Here is a 15,492-nt window from a genome sequence, read left to right as displayed (position 1 = left end):
ATATGCTCTTAAATGCATTCTAGTATAATTATTTCCATCGTCTACCACAATATTCTTTTACCCTCCCCCATTCCTTTTCAGTTTTCGCCTCATCCTTTCCATGGATAAGACTTGTCAATTGGTCCATTTCTACAGCCATTCATCTGTAGTTGGCAGCATATTTAGTTTCCAGTATTGAGCCAGAAGTAACCTTCCTGCAGTGATCATATAAAGAATTTTATGCCAATGTAGGGTTTCTACTTTCCTTGGAAGTTTATTTGTCATGTTTAGGAGATAGATCTCTGGTAGTTTATCAAACTTCACTCCAATAATCTCAGTTATTACCTGGTGTATTCTATTCCATTTTTTTTTACCCCTGGGGCATTCCAGACATGATACCATGTCCCTTTTGCCCTCAAGCATTTCCAACATAAGTTGTTCTCCCTTCTATTAATTTTGGCAATCTTGACCAGGGTAAGATGCCATCCAAATGCCATTTTCTATCGTTTTCCTCTAAATTTTGGCAACATGTGAATTTCAAAGTTTTTTTTCTGGCATTTTGCCAACTTTCCAGTTCAATTACTTTGCCAACGTCTTTGGCCCACCATATCATGGAGTCCTTTATAATCTCTTCTTCCACCTTTCTTTGTAACAGGGCTTTATACAATTTAGATGTTAGTTTCCAATTTTCCTTCAGTAATATTTCATCTAATTCATTTTTCTCAGTTTCAAAGTTTTCTAAATTTACATCTAATTTGAACCTGTTTAAGAGTTGATTGTAGAGGAACCAGTGCTTTTGTATCTCCATAGGCTTGATCTCTTCCACTGCTTTCAGACTGTAATTGTTCGTGTTATTCTTTATTAGTAAGTCCTCATATCTTAGCCATCTGGAGATCTGTGTTTTGTTGAAAAGAGCCTCGTGAGGCGAAATCCAACCAGGGATTTTTCTATAGAACAGTTGTTTTATTTTTAACCAGGTTGTCAGGATGGCTTTTCTTATAAAGTGATGTTCAAAATCTCTTTGGATGTTATGTTTCCCGTACCATAGGTACACGTGCCATCTGAAGCGTATATTAAATCCCTCCAATGTGAGCAGTTTTTCATCATTTAAGTCTATCCAGTCCTTTGCCCAAATTAAAGTGTTAGCTTGAAAATATAATTGGAGATCTGGAAGGTTGCATCCCCCATTTTCGTATGTGTCAATCAAAGTCTTCCATTTCATATGTGGTTTCTTTCCACCCCAAACAAATTTCCTTATTTCTCTATTCCATTCCTCCAATAGTTTATAGTTCGAGATAATTGGGATATTATTAAATAAATAGTTAAATCTTGGCAACACCATCATTTTAACTGCAGCAATTCTACCAGAAAATGATAGGTTTAATTTTTTCCATCTTATCAAGCCTTGTTTAATCTTTTTCCACACAGTCTTGTAATTGTTCTCAAAAAGTTCAGTATTTCTATTAGTGATCCAAATTCCTAAGTACTTAGTCTTTTTCACAATTTTACATTTTGGAAGATCTTGTATTTCCTTTTTGTGTATTTCACCGATTCCTGTGTATTTATTTTGAATCCTGATGTTTGACCAAAATAGTTTATTATGTCTATAACTTTGTGTATACAGATAGTTGGATAATACAATGTTTTTAAATGGAAAATATCAGGTTGAAAGGCTTATGGAAATTTTTAACAGCAGGTTTCAGGTTAGAAACTGGGGTGCCATGTGTTGATATATCAGAAAAGCACCTTTTAGCTATCGTCTGATGTAGATGACAAGAAATAGATTGTTTTAGAAAATTTCAGTATTCTTGCTATTTGGAGCAAGTGGGATTTTAAATAGCATAGCATTTCCTGCATGTCAAATTCTTCCCTCATTTTAAAACCTCTCATTTCCTCCTGTTAGCTCTGAGTTACATGGCAAAAAATACCTATGTAACTTAGGGCCTGAACAGACAGGCCAAAATAAAGCTGCTTTGGATCACTTTGGAAGTATGCTGTTTAAATGATGCATGGGTCCTAAGAGGCCAGAAGCCACGCCAAAGCCATGCTCCAGTCCTAAGGACTGAAGCGCAGCTTTGGCGCAGCTTCTGGCCTCTTAAGATGTGTGTGTCATTTAAACAGCATACTTCCAAAGTGATCCAATGCAGCTTTATTTGGGCAACGTGAATTTCAAAGTTGGATTCCTCCTCTCAACAGCCCAGACTGTACCTTCACGGTAAATATGCAATGTAGCATTCTCTGGAGTGGAGAGAGGAGGAATCAACAAAATGTGAGACATGCCCAAGTCCCTTACTTCCTTCCTGAGAGAGAAAAGTGTTTGTGTTCTAATAATTAACTACTTCCTGCAGCACCTTTCTCCCAAATATGACATCCACCAATCTGAACTTGTCAATCTTGTAATGGCAAACAAAGGAAGAAGGATAACTCCAGGTGACTATCCTACATATGTCCATGAGCAGAGCATTGGCGGAAAACACCGCTGATATGACAGCTGCCCTGGTTGAATGTGCTATGACATTAAACGTGCAAGATATTTTGGCAATGTCATATGCCATTAGGAGGCATGCTTTGATCCATGTGGCTATTTTGGAGTGAGACGCCTTAAAACCCAATGAAGCTGGATTAAAGGACACAAAAAAGGACTCAAGGAGATGAAAGGGCTTAGTTCTACAAATGTAAATTTTTAGTTCTCTCTGGATGTGAAGGGTTAGGGAAGAAAGAGGAGAGGATGAGTTCTTGGGACAGGTGAAAGGTAGAAATTACTTAGGCTTAAAGGAAGGGTCAGAACAGAGAGAAATGTAGTCCTCATTGCAGTGGCAGAGGTGTTCCTAACCAAAAGAGCTGCCAACTATGATACACAGTGAGCAAACATACTAGCTACCAAAAAGGCTAGCTTTAAAGAGAGAGGCCTCAGGGGAACCTTCCCAAGAGGCTCAAATGCATATTTTGTGAGCTGCTGTAAAACTAAGGGCTGGCTCAAAGATGTGAAAGAGTGCCTGGCTGGAGGAGATATGATGGTAGCACCCCTACAGAATCTTTGTACATGCAGATGAGAGGACAGTGTGGCTCCTAGGGTGTTAGAACTGAAGACAGTTTAGCTGTCTGCCTCTTCAAGGTATTAGGCCTAAGGCCAAGATCCAGTCCTCTCTGCCAGAAGACCATGATGTGAGGCAGATGCCCAGTAATTAGCTTTGCATCACCTAATAAAAACCTTCCATGTGGCTTCATAAATCCTTGCTTTGGATAGCCTGCAAGAGGACAAGAATATTCATCACAGAGTCTCTATTCCCATACTTCTTCAGAGTTTACTGTTCAGTCTTCAGGTGGCTAGCTGGAGCCAACCCACATCTGGATGCTGAAGAGGACCTTGAATTAGCAGGTCTGGCCACAGCTGGACATGCCATGGATCGCTTGGGGACAGCTTCATGAAATCCAAGAACCAAGGTCTCCTGGCCCAATAGGGAACAATGAGTACCACTTGTGACCTTGATGCCCAAACCTTCCTAGAATTATAGAATCATAGAGTTGGAAGAGACCACAAGGGCCATCCAGTCCAACCCCTGCCATGCAGGAATACACAATCAAAGCACTTCCAACAGATGGCCAGGCGCAATCTCTTTAAAAACCTCAAAAAAGGAGAATCCACCACACTTCAAGGCAATGTATTCCACTGTTAAAAACTTACCATCGGGAAGTTCCTCTTAACATTTCGGTGGAATCTCTTTTCCTGTAGCTTGAATCTATTGCTCCACGTTCTAATCTCTGGAGCAGAAGAAAACAAGTTTGCTTCTGGCTTCCTTATGACATTCTTTCAAACATTTAAACATGTCTTATCATGTCACTTCTTAACCTTCCCTTCCCTAGGCTAAACATACCCACGTCCCTAAGACACTCTTTGGAGGGCATGGTTTCCAGACCTTTCACCATTTTGCTGGCCCCCCTCTGAACACATTCCAGCTTATCCGGATCCTTCTTGAATTATGGTGCCTAGAACTGCATGCAGTATTCAATGTGTGGTCTGAGCAAAACAGAATAAAGTGACACTATTACTTCCCTTGATCTAGACACTATACTCTACTGATGCAGCCTAGAATCATATTGGCTTTTGTAGCTGCTGCATCACACTGCTGACTCATTTTCAGCTTGTTGTTCACTAAGACATCTCTTTTGCATACACTGCTGTCAAGCCAGGTTTCTCCCATCCTATATCTGTACATTTCATTTCTACTGGCCAAGCATAGTACTTTATTAGTTTTGGCCCAATTCACTAAACTATTAAGTTCATTTTGAATTCTAATCCTGTTCTCCGGGATATTGGCTACAACTCCTAATTTGATGTCATCTGCAAATTTGAAAAGCATGCCCTCTATTCAATCATTCAAGTCATTTTATGTTGAATAGCATAAGGACAAGGACAGAACCCTGTAGCACTCCACTAGTCACTTCTATCCAGGATGAATTGATTTGTATGTTTTTAAAAATGTTTTAATTTTTTTATTATAAAGTCTTTAAAATGTTTTTTATCTTTTGAGCCACCTTGGATCCCCTTCTAGAAGAAAGTGACATAGAAATGAAAATAAATGAATAAAGAAGAGCTATTGGTGAGACCCTTTGGGTTCAGTTGGTCAACCTATTACAAGCACCCTGTGCTCTGGGGACATGTCTTGTCTGTTGCTCCTAGAAAAAGCTTTAGCAGAATCCTCTGATGTGCAGTGGGGACAGGCAATGAGCACTTTGAAAAATTCTGTGTAAATCTCCTAACCACAAATTCAAGTAACACAGTATCTTGCTTTCTTCAGATTTGATGTTCTGTGGACCCTGGGAGAATGCAGAGTTTTCTAGAATTCAGTGGTCAGGTTCTGCACAAAGACTGGCAGAACAATGCTCTGGGTCAGATGAAGACAGAGCCTTCAGCAGAAATGAGATGCCAGGGTAAAGAACAACCTTGTTGCAGTGGAAATGTAGATAAAGCTGGTCTACTTGCAGTGCACACTGTTCACTTGCTCTCCTAGCTGAGGTGATGGACACCAAAAAGCCATTCTTCCATAAGTAATTGCAGGTCACAAGACACCACAAGCCTGAAAGGTTTCCTGGAAAGTTGGGCCAACATGAATCCCAGACTCCATGCAGGAGGTTGAAGATTCTGGTACCCCTTCACAAAATTCTTCACAACAGGATCCTGAAAGCAGAAAGGGTTGCCATTGAACTGGAAAGAAGAGGGGATAGCTGTGAAGTAGAATTTCTGTGATGACAAAGGGAGCACCAAATATGAGAGGTACATGAGGAACTCTAGGACATGTTGAATTAAAGCTCGGAAGGGAGAGGGCTCTCTGAATGATAGAAATGACATAAATTTACACAAAAAGATTTTTGGGTAGATGAGTTGTGAATAGTTCCAATGATGTTCCAAACTGCATTAGGAAGTGACTCTATAGGAGTATTCTCCATGTCATCAACCTCAGAGTATTGAAAGCTGGGTGGTGAATGTGGCTATCGCAGATGGTAAGTCAGTCAGGTCAGAGTGGTAGCCAGCAGGGTAACTGTAGTCATTGACACCATATGGCCAAGCAGCACCTGGACAGCACTGGCACCACAGGATGGTGTATATGCTAAAACCAAGGTGGAGTTTAGAATGACACCAATTATTTTCACCTGTTAAGAAGTATTCAGGCAAGACTTCTCAAAGTTGACAACCAATCCCAGAGATTCAAGGTGGTCTAGTGTGTATGAAATGTCCTGGAGTAACTACCTTCTCAACCTGACAAGGAGCCAGTTATCTATATACGAAAAGACCACGATGTCTTTCTGTGTTAGGTAAGTGGTGACAACGGCCATGAATTCCGTAAACACTCAAGGCACCATAGGCAAACCAAAGGTGAAGACACAAAATTGGAAGGCTCTTCTTCCGACCACAAAACAATGGGAATTGTCTCTGTGATGGCCAAACCCCAATATGGAAGTAAACACACTTGAGATTGAGCATAGCAAACCAGTCTCCTCTACAACAGGGGAAGGATGGAGTTTAGGGTGATTTTCCTGAGTCAATTGGGTGGAATGTAGGTATTGACACATCTGAGATCCAAAATCAAGCCAAGACCCTTCATTCTTCTTGCTGCTGCTGAAATATTGCTAGAAGAACCACCAGTTGATCAATGGTGCTGAGATGGGTTTGGTGGTACTTTTCTCAAGTAAGGTAGTGATCTCATTGAGAAAAGCATTAGAAGGGGGAGTGAAACAGATTACTCCTGTTGAGAGGTACTCTGCAAACATGATGGCATACCCCTTCCTAATGTGGTTGAGGATCTAGGTGTTGGTAGTACAGTCTGCCCTTGCCTTCCGCGGGGGATCTGTTCCGCCCTCCCCCCCCCCGCGTAAGGCAAAAAGTGTGGATGCTTGAGCCCCATTAGATATAATGGGGCTCATGCTCGCCACTGGTGCACACGCGATTCTCTCAACCTCCCAGCAGCTTCTGCATAAGATGGAAGCCACCTATAAGGAGCCCACCTATGGCACAGGTTCACTGTAATCACAGCCTACACATGTCAGTAGACTACCCTATTGCTGAAGGTTGGAGAAGTGGTAGGAAAATGAAAAAGAGGAGAAGAGTCAAAGATGCCTCTTGCCCTGGTCCTGACCCTTTTTCTTAAAAGATAGATGGTACTTGGTTGAAGAAGACATCTAAAACTAAGACAGGTACTGGCATCACTGCCTCAGTCATGAGGACACTCTCTGCCACCCAAAGCAAGATCTGGTAGAACCATACAACTGGGAAGGCATGCCATACTTCTTTGCCATTGACCTCATCTTTTATATGAACTCCAGCTTTTCATCAGTGCCCATATTGAAGAGGTCTGACTCATCAAAGGTCATATCTTTGACAATGGCCCCCTTTGTGTGGCAAAGGCGGAAGATCGGAGCCATGTACGTTATCTCAGTGTCACTGCCCCTATGAATACCTTAGCGGAACAGTCAGCATTGTGGCATGTAGAATTTATCTGCTGTTATACCAAAAATGGTCCTTGGATACAGAGTGTTCACTAGTCTCTTCTGCTCATCTGTAAGCTTATCAAACAAGGGCAGAACTCTCTCCCAAAGGTTCTACTGATAAGCTCCCATGCAGATCGTATAATTGGCAATTCTAAGACCTAAAGCTATACAAAAATAAAACTTCTTTGTCATTAGGTCTAGCTTGTGACCCCCCCTCCTTGTCTGAAGGTGTTGAATGTCTACCATAGTCCCAATATATAAAAAAGGGAACAGAAATGACCCGGCAAACTTTAGACCTATTAGCCTTCTCAGCCAGATTAGCAAACTATATGCAAAACACCTGCAAGACAAATTAATGGACTGGCTGGAAATAGAGGGGATCCTGAAGGATGAGCAGGCTGGATTTAGGGCAGGAAGGTCAATATTAGATCATGCTCTGGTCTTGCAATATCTAGTCGAGAAATATACTAGCAAAGGACAACCATTGTATGTAGCATTTATAGATTTCAAGCTGGCCTTTGACACCGTTTCTAGAACTAAACTGTGGGATAAATTAATGAACAGTACGATTGGTAAACGTCTTCTTTTACTGCTGGTTAAACTGCACGAAAATAACCGTTTGAGGGTTAGATGTAGTCACAAAGGTCATGTAACTAAAGAAGTACAAGTCCAGAATGGAGTCAGGCAGGGGTGTGTTCTGGCACCAATATTGTTTAATTATTATATAAATTCCTTAATTCCATTTCTGAGTGACCTCTCTTACCACCCCCCCAAGATAGCAAACCGGCATACTAATGTACTACTATATGCCGATGATGCAGCGATCTTATCCTTGACCCCAATTGGTCTTAAAAGAGCTCTAAAGTCCTTAGCTACCTATTGTTTGGAAGAAAATCTAACTATAAACTACACCAAAACTAAAATCCTTTCCTTTGCTAAATACCCAAAAATGAGAAAATGGAGGATAGGAGAGCAATCTATTGAACAGGTTAATTTTTTTAAATACTTAGGAATTGTGTTCCATTACACAGGGAGCAGAATAGCTCACCTGGATTATGTTACCCGAAATGCCCAAAGATCGATAAATGCCATCCAAAGGTATTTCTTTACTAGCCCAGTTTATCCCAGCAGCAATTAAACTCTTTTTGGCTAAAGTAAATCCACAATTACTCTTCGGAGTGCAAATAGGTCCCTATAAAGATCCTACCCCATTAGAACAAATCCAGTCTAAATTCCTAAGGAAAATATTTCAAGTTAACCGCAGCACACCAAATGCAGTTGTTAGAAGGGAAGCGGGAGTTAGCAAGCTAGAGACAAGCATGTGGATAAATATTTTTACATACTGGCTCAAATTGAATAAAAATCCAGGAGGGCTGATTAAATTTATCCTGGCTGATTCCTATAAATCCTCCTGGGAAATAGAAATAAATAAGAAACTGAGCACTTTGGGATTTTCTAGGGATATTGTTTTGGGCCTAAATCTAGATACTGCAAAATTGTCTATTAAGCAAAGATTACTGGACATTGAAGGCCAGTTGGAGACTGCTGCCTTCCCCAAGTATATAGTAGCCAACAAACAAGTTCGGGTTACTTCACCCGCTGTGTACTTGTTTCAAATTACTCTCCGTAAATTTAGGAGAGCTTTTACTTTGGCCCGGTTTAACGCCTTACCAACAGCAGTATTGGAAGGCAGATTCAGGAAAGTGCCTTATAAATCCCGTCTTTGCCCGTGTGATACGGGCGCAATTGAAACCATTGAACATGTTTTTCTATACTGCCAGTTTTACAAAGACATCCATCTCCAATTGATTGCCCCCCTTTTGGGAAAATACCCGGGTCACCCTGATACTTTTTACATTAGGAAATTGTTAAATAGCCAGGCACCCGAAGTGATATTCAGGGTAGCAAAGTTCTGTTATATTATATGTAAACTTCGATCCCAAATGGTAAACGGGAACTAATATAGGCAAACCAGTAAACCTGTTAGATTAAGATCTCCAGGTAAAGAACCTGAGAGGTTTTGAAGTTCAGCCTCGGTCTTGCCCGAGTTTAATGATTGTTAACCAACATTGAGATTATAATATTTCAGATTCTGGATATACTCGTCTTCTACCAGCAAGATTGCTATTTTATTTTGCTTATGTCTTAAAATCTGTGTATATTACAGACATAAAGATAATGTAAGTGTATTGAAAGTAATGAAGTTAATTATGTGTAACTCGTATGATCTTAGGCTAATTTAAGGAGAAATGGTGATTAGCACCAGATTTGCTGAAATTATTTTGAAGTGTAAAGAGTTTTATTATGATTTTAAATGAATGTACAGGTGAACGATGTGATTGTTTTTATATCCGAGTGCAAAACCTGTAAAATTTTCAGTCTCTTTTGCTACAATTCTATGACTACTGGTCAATGACCGAATAAATTTTATGATGATGATGATGGTGTTGAATGTCACCATCAAAACAGGCTGTGGATGCTCTAGAACCCAGTCAGAATTGGCGTCTACAACACAGTAGAAGGTAGTGAACGTTTTAGATGTTGATGGGATTGTTGACAGAGTTGCTCAAGATTTTCAATAATGTTGACAGAAAAGGTATTAATGCCAGTGTGGGGATAATCCTCTGATAAACTGGATTTATTGGTTCCATTTCTGGGTGTTTGATTTGAAATTCTAAGGCATTTGCCATTCACAGCATCTGCTCCAAAAAAGCCCATGCATCATAAGTTGACAAGGAAGACTTGTGCTCAAGTCTGCCCTGAGGATGGTCAACCAGTCTTGATGTCTGACATTGAGGTGTCCAAACCAGTAGCAGTTGGAGTGAGCAAACGGGAGTACTATTATTGTTCTAGCAACAGCTCTTGGGTGTGAGACTAATGTCTCGAAGGCACTGGTAGTGAAAAATCTCAAAGTATGTCCTGAGGTTCAGCTGGCTGTTCCTCAGGCTGATGATGTTGATGAGATTGTGGAATGGTAGTGGTATAGGTTGGAGCCAACAGTTATGTGCAGGAGACAGAAGTGGACTGGAGAAAGATAGATCTGGTTGGCAATGTAATAGTAGAGCAATGGAAGTGCTCCCAGATCATATGGTGTTAGGGGATGTCATAAATGTGGCCTCTGTCCACAAAGTTCCAGACATGACATCTGCTGAAGTAAACATCTCTGGAGGAGAAACAGTAATAGGGTGAATAACGACTGTCATGTCTAAAGTAATCCGGATGGTGGTAATGATCTCTGGAGTTGTCATGGTACCCTCTCCTGTCTCCTGATCAGTGTCTGGATCTGTGCCTTGACATAGACCTGCCATGGTACTCCAGTGATGGTGAAAAAGAGGCAGATGTAACAAAGTATCAGATGATGTCTCAGTAAGATGGAGATGGTATCAATGCAGGGGACTGACCAAGTATCCAAGATGTAGATGCCTGGGAGACAGTCAGGATGGACCAAACTGGAGTAGTATATCACAACTTCTGTAAATCTACAACCTCAGATGCAGACCCTACATCAAGCTGCACAATCTGCAGGGAATCCTTGGGGGAAGAGGAATAAATGTTTGTATTTGTTCTGAAAAGCATCAGTACCAAAATCCTGTGGACTGGCTTTGCCTGGACCGGCAAAGTGTGCTCCAAGCACCCCAGTGCACTTGGAGTGCTGCTTCTTCATGTTTTTCCTTCTTATTTGAGCATTGTGGGGAAGAAGATTCAACAGGGAGTATCCAGGCATCACTGTGACATTTTAGCCAGATGGAACAACTTTGTCCAACATCATTGTCAGAACCATGGACACCATTTCTGAGTCAGAAGACATGTATTTCACAAACTTTGTAGGCATGACTCAAAACTCAATTTTTATGCACCTGGGGCATGAATGCTTGACAATGCTTGACCATCTTGGCCAGAGAATTTAGCCCCACAATCATCACACCTTTTAAATGAGGATGAGGACATCATTGCGAAAGAAAACAAGAAGCTGTGGTCAATTGATAGGTCTAGTCAGTTGCTAATGAAAGCTGGGAGTAAGTCAAAGGTGAAGTGAGTCTGAAAGAAGAGCCGTGAAAATGTCCAGTCAATAACTGAGTGACCAAAGATGTAAGCCAAAGTCAGGGAAAACCGTAAGATAAAGGTATTCCCTTTTGACAAGTTTGTTAAGTCATGTCTGACCATAGCGGGTGGTGGTCATCTCTGTTACTAAACCGAATAGCCAGCATTGTCAAAGACAACTCTATCATCATGTGGTCAGCATGACTGCACAGAAGCTGTATCTCTCCATAAGAAGCCAGCCTGAGTTTTAAGAACCTGGGGTGGGGGGTGTATATTGTTTCCACCATTATGCCAGGCACATTTGCTCAGAAGACACGAGGGCTTTTGTTCAAAGCCTGCTTCCAGATTGTTGTGAGTTCCCTTGGGTCCCATATTGAGAAAAAAAGTAAGGGAGGGAGGGAGGGAGGCCTATGATGAATACTTTTCATGTGGTTTTGTGAACTTTGATTAAACAGGCAAGAAGTGTTGATGACCTTGTCTAAGAATCCCAAATATAGGTTGCGGCTCAGACATCCAAGTTGGATCTAGATGCATGACTTGAGTCCTGAGATAACAAATCTGTTATCACTAGAAAGGATCATGAATTGAACCCTTTTGTTAAATTCTGGCAAACCGTGTTCTCTTTGGTAAATAAAAAGCTACTACAATCACTTGAGTCTTCATCCTTCTCCTTCTGGAGTAACCTGGAGAGACATTGAAGAGGAAGAAACAGAAAGATTAAACCCTTAAGCAACTATGACAGTTGGTTATTTTAATATTATGTCTAAAGGTACCAAAGCTCATGGAGAAGCAGACTAGCTGATAATTGGCTTCAGAGACAAATGTATGCGCTGAAAGGGGCTCAACACCTTCCTGGGACTGACAAAAAACTCAGTTCTGTACTAAGTTATCTCTTGTTATGTAGGGGTAGAAACAGTCTGGCTGGACCTCAAGTATCTCTAGAAGATGCCTAAAATCTCAAAACCCTTTTTAAAAAAATCAACCAAAGATGCTTTCTTTAACTGAAAATTGCTGCTAGAGAAAATGTCTTTGTCCATAAATGCTAGTTCCACTCTGAAATGTCAAAAATCTCTTTGGAACTAACTGGAAAATCAGTCCAGGTCACTGAAAATGGCGTCAAAGTTTGAAAATGGTGGTAGAGATACCAAAATGGCAATTTACCTCTCACCACATGACAAAATGGAATTTTGGATAAGATCTGTCTTACTTGCAAAGATAAACCAGTGTCGTAATATTGTCTGTACTCAATATGTTTGCTGCCTTCAACTTTATCCCCAGGCATAAGCTATGAGTCAAACTAGGGTCTACAATTACTGATATCAGACTAATCTGCCCATATTAGGTGACAGGAGAGTCCCAGTTCTACTCTTATGCGATGACACTGTGATCCTTTAGTGCTGAAAGGATTCCTGGGCAGCAAATCAGGTATTATAAGATTCTTTCACACCAAAGGGAATCAATTCATCCCAATGACTTTCAAGGTTTTTAATGCAAGGATTCCATCTATATTGTTATATACAGTAGCTATTTGGATTGAAACTGCCAACTTTGAACATGATAGTTTTCAAGTAAAATTTCTCCAGGCACTTCTCTATGTTCTCAGAGATGGCCCTTATTTATTTGTTTGTTTGAAACAGGAAAATGTCCTTTTTCCCTAGGGCCTGGTTGCTAACATTCAAATTTTGGCTCAGAGTATGTTTTCTAACAAGTGTGGGTCTCGTAGGCCTCCTTGCCTCAGATCATTACACTAGTAGGTGGTCCAAGTATGTTGCTCATAAAATGGCTACCACTGACCTTTCAGCATCCCTGCTTCTATATCTGGGCCATGAAGAGGCATTAAAAGTGCTGAGGCAAAGACTGTGACATTGCTTTCTCTAATCTCAGGACCGGTTCTATTACATCTTGCCCTGTCAGTGCCCTAAACATTCATTATGCAGATACCTTTTGGCAGCCTTCTTACCTTAAAAATCTAACAGTACCAAAGTATCACATCTTGTTCACTAGGCAGATGCAATGTTTTTCCTTCTAACCTAATTTAGATAGATATGCTGGGTTACCCACCTCTGCTAGATTTTGCACTTGCAGATAGCAAGTAGTTCAAAAAACATTATCACACATTTTGTTATCATGTTTTTTTAATAACCAAAGTCACAACCAGCTGATTTCATTTTACTGAATTGTAAACCAGGTCAATCTGAAATGTTTTACATTAAAATGCTGTTGGAAGACAAATGTATGAACATTACCCTATCACAGTGACGGAAAACTCTTTTTCCGGCATCGAGTAGTACTCAGTGCCAGGGACGGGGCTTCCCCCCTCTGGGGCAGCACTTCCGCCCTCCAGAGGCAGGGCTTCCAGGGTGGGACTTCTTCCCCGACCTCCAGCTGTCTCTGAGAGACAGCTATAAGCCGGGAAAGGTTTAGAAGGGGGGTCACCAGGGTCATTCTGGTTGCTCCCCCTCCCCCTGCCTTTCTCCCTGCCCCTAGCTGGAAGCTGGAAAAGGTCCCTGGGGAAGAGGAGGAAAGGTGTATGCCTTTCCTCCTCCTCCTATAACCTTTCCATGGCCCAGCTGTCATTCCGGAGGCAGCTGGGGGCTAAGAAAGGTCCCTGGGGAGGAACAACTGGCACACGCCGGGCACTCCTCCTCCCCCGTCCTTTTCCTGGATTCCAGCTGCCTCTTACAGAAAGCTGAAGGCCAGAAGAAGGCAGGAAGGAGGAGCCAGCAGCATGCGCCGGTAGCTCCTCCTCCCCCCACCCTTTTCCCAGCCTCCAGATGTCTCTGAGAAACAGCTGTAGGCCAGGAGAAGGCGGGGAGGAGGAGCCAGCAGCACGCACTGGTGGCGCCTCCCCCCTGCCCTTTTCTCGGTCTCCACCTGTCTCTGAGAGACAGGTGAAGGCTGGGAGAAGGCAGGGAGGAGAAGCCAGAGGTGTGTGTCCATGGCTCTCTCTACCCGGAGCCATTTTACGGCTTCCAGCTGTCTCAGAGAGACCACTGAAGCCCAGGAAACGGCAGGGAGGAGGAGGAGGAATGGGGACACCTGCTCCTCCTTCCTCCTGACCTGTGCCAGGCAAAATGGCATTGCATGTTACCCATGGCACGTGACTGATTGAAAAGGGTCTGACTAATAGCAATTTACTCCAGATTTATAACTAATAAATTTTTGTGCTGTAATCTTTTAATCTAATTTTATGTAATTTATTTGTATCTTTTATGTAATTCCTCCATTTTTTACATTAAGTTACAGCATCTCATGTTGGATCCACTGACCATAAATAAAGACTGATTCACTGACAACATGTTTGCAAATAAAGTGAGAAAAATGCCATATGGATGCCTACAGCTCTGAAAACATGGAACTTCAGTGTTGACTCCTGGGCAATCCAAGAGCCTTGCACCATTTGTCCCAGACAGTGATTTCCCCAGCTCTGAATGAGGCATCTGAAATAACTATGTTTCTCAAGGGATCTGTGAAGAAGGGAGCAATTCCCAATATTAGTTTGGTTTGTGAATCACTGAAGGGAAGACAGCACCACGTGACAGAGATAGTTTAACAAATGCAATCTGTTGGCAATATGTTTTTGAAATGGACTGAGCAGCTACTTTCTTATTACTTGCTGTCAAGTTAGCTTCACCTAATGGTGACCCTTTGGTGACCCTCTTCATGAAAGCTGGTCATCAACCATCCTGTTCATTTCTTGTAAACTCAGAACCAGCTTAGTTTTCCTATTTTCCTACTGCTTTCCACTTTACCAGGCATTATCATCTTTTCAAGTCATCTCATGATATGTCCAAAGTACAACAGCCTCAGTGTAGTTGTTTTGACTTCTAGGGCGAGTTTAGGCTATATTTATTCTTGGACCCATTTTGTCCTTTTGGCTGTCAACTGTATCTACAGAACTCTTCTCCAGCACATTTCAAATCACTTGATTCTCTGCCTCCTACTCTTCACTGACCAATCTTTGCAGTCATCATATATATTATGTAGATATTCCTGACTTTGGTATTTAATGATATACTTTTACACTTGAAGATCTTATCTAGGTCTTTCATAACTATCCTTCCAAATCTTACTCTTCTTCTGATTTCTTGACTAGTGCCTAAATTATGACTGAATCAAGGTAGAGAAAATCTTTTAACTATTTCAGTGTCTATCACCCACTTTAAAATTATGCAATTCATCCTCAGTCATTGTTTTTGTTTTCTTTATATTAACTGCAATCTTTCTATTGTACTTTCTTCCTTGTTTTTCTCAGCAGACTTTCTAAGTTTTTGCTATTTTCTGCTAATAATATGGTGTCATCTGCCTATCTTAAAATGTTGATGCTCCTTCCCCCTGTTTTCCTCCAAGTCTTATCTGGCTTTCTACATGGTATGTTCTGCATATACTTTCAAGAGAGAGTGATTAAATGAAGCCTTGTCTGAACAATTCCAGAAGAAAATCAGTATGTGCTTTATACAATCGGCCTTCCATATCTACAGATTC

This window comes from Sceloporus occidentalis, unplaced genomic scaffold (assembly GCF_023333645.1).
Source record: "Sceloporus occidentalis isolate IW3139 unplaced genomic scaffold, rSceOcc1.0.p SCAF_2, whole genome shotgun sequence".
NCBI classification, from domain to species: domain Eukaryota; kingdom Metazoa; phylum Chordata; class Lepidosauria; order Squamata; family Phrynosomatidae; genus Sceloporus; species Sceloporus occidentalis.
Note: the sequence above shows the minus strand (reverse complement) of the source record.